Below are 2,500 nucleotides of genomic sequence, written 5' to 3' on the forward strand. Positions count from 1 at the left end.
TGCCGGAAGTGTACACACGGTGCGACATCGCTGCTTTCGCTAATTTCGTCGCTGCAACTAGTCGCACGAATTCAAACTGGTTTGAATTCGTGCGACAGATCGCGGCGACAAAATTCTGCCGCAGCGACGATGATTTTCATAAAAATTAACCGTGTCACACGAGGCGAATTGTTGCGGCGAAATGTCCCCGCGACGTGTAGCAGCGACTTATCGCCTAGTGTATCCCGGCCTTTATAATTCAATTGCTGTTGGAGATTTTGCCGAAAATCGCAGGTTCGAGCTTATCAAACCGCTTTTAAAAGTCTTGTCTGTCTGCAATCCAATATAAATTTCTTCGCTTAAATTTCTCAAATTTCGTCGCCTGTTCTCTCGTGCCCTCAGTTCCTGCTCTTTTTCTTGTTGCTCCTCACTAAAAGTATGAAATACTTGAAAACAAGTTCCTAAAGTAAACAAGTTCTTGAACGCGACGACAATGCGTGATTTACCTCCAAGAAAAATGCGACTTGCACATTTCCCGCCAAGAAAATATAACATACCTATTTCCCCGACGGGCTGACACCTGAATCCCTTCCCTGCCCCGCAAAGAGTGTTCGGGCGTACGCTGCCATCACAACCAAAATTTCTCTGATGAATGGTTTACTAAATTTTCTTAGCTCCGCTCTCGTGCGTGCGAGGAGCTCCGCTAAAAACATTGATGTTGTTTTTAATACCTAAATGGCAAAAGCAAAAAATTCCATAGCTTTCATTACTCAGTGGTAGTAAACTGAGAAATTTCGTTGAATTTTTGGCAAAGAAATCTTGTAGGAAAGAGGGCATTTAGCGCCATTAATATTTAAGTTCTTTTTTATGGTTGCGCTGAAGCGTTTAAATTGCTAACACAAGACAACCACTCAACGTACCTGCACAAAAATGCGCGGGTAAGTGAGGTTTTTTGGTGATGAGAGTAAACTAAGACTACCAACGACACTAGAAGCGACAAGTAGCGGGCTTTCTTAAATCGTTCGTGAAATATATCAATTCTCTCAAACCTACAGGTTACAAATACACCTGCAAGAAGGAGAACTAGTCAAACGGCCAAACTATAAGTGACCACCAAGGCGACGAAAACGAGGGAAGTAGAAAAAAATAGTCGTAAGTCACAACATTGAGGAAGAGTGGATGACGTCATTTGTGTCCCGCGCTATATGGGGTGCGATCCATTTAAGTGCGTCTGTTAAATGCACAGTTGAACGCACAGCCCTTTTACTCAACACAAACTAAATCTCTCTGAACATCCAAGGTTAATACTTGGGCTATAAGAAAGGAGATGAACCAAAAGACGTCTATTCCGTCGTAGACAATTTTCAAACCACGGTTAAGTCGGTTGGTACTGTGTGTAAAATATGTAAACTTATTCTTTACTTTATATTTGTGTCGCTTTTCGCCCGCATTGATTAGGCTTCTCTTTTTCCGGGTGGAAGCTAGCGAAAATTGTAAACACTTTGTTACCTGTAAATAAATGTTGTTGTTGTAGCTTTTAGCACCAAAAAAACAATTGCGCCAACCTACTGATTGTCCGACAACAAAGTTCCCTGATTTCCCGTTGACTGACTGATAATTAACGATAACAATAACAAAAGATGCTTGTTTTTATCCCGACGCGCGCTCGTGTTTTTTTGAAACTCCGAACTGGCTTATTGTCACTCGCTCGCACGCATTTTTCCCTGCTTGGCGCCGAGCCGACTGCACGTATTCTAGGCCAAGACGCAAATATCACGTGAAATTTCTTAAATATGTTTCCTGAATTCCCTTCTTTTTTTTTCTAAATATCTCGATTTTTTCCAAAATATCCTGATTTTCTTTTCTAAATGTCCCTAAAATATCTGCCTTTATTTCCATAAATAATCCAGCAATAACCTAACAAAGTATAAGGCAAGACAGGAAATTCAACCGTTTGTGAGGTATTCAACAAAACTCTAAACAATTTTACTTCAATGATGAATGGTATATGAAATGAATCATATATGAACTGCGGATATGAAATCAAGTAAAGCTATGATCTTCGCAGTTATGAACGCAATTTTTACAATTGCGTAGAGAAGCCTGAAAAATTCTAGACTTCAACGGGGTTTGAACCCGTGACGTCGCGATTCCGGTGCGACGCTCAAGCCCAACGTCAGTGGCTTCATAGCTCAGTTGGTTAGAGCGTCGCACCGGAATCGCGAGTTCACGGGTTCAAACCCCGTTGAAGTCCTGAATTTTCCAGGCTTCTCTACGCAATTATAAAAATTGCGTTCATAACTGCGAAGATCATAGCTTTACTTGATTTCATATCCGCAGTTCATATATGATTCATTTCATATACCATTCATCATTGATTCATTCCTCACGGGACCATTAGAGCCCACAAATGACCAGCTTCCAACGTCAGTGGCTTCATAGCTCAGTTGGTTAGAGCGTCGCACCGGAATCGCGAATTCACGGGTTCAAACCCCGTTGAAGTCCTGAATTTTTCAGGCTT

The sequence above is a fragment of the Montipora foliosa genome, chromosome 9 (assembly GCF_036669935.1).
Source record: "Montipora foliosa isolate CH-2021 chromosome 9, ASM3666993v2, whole genome shotgun sequence".
In the NCBI taxonomy this organism is placed as follows: Eukaryota; Metazoa; Cnidaria; class Anthozoa; order Scleractinia; family Acroporidae; genus Montipora; species Montipora foliosa.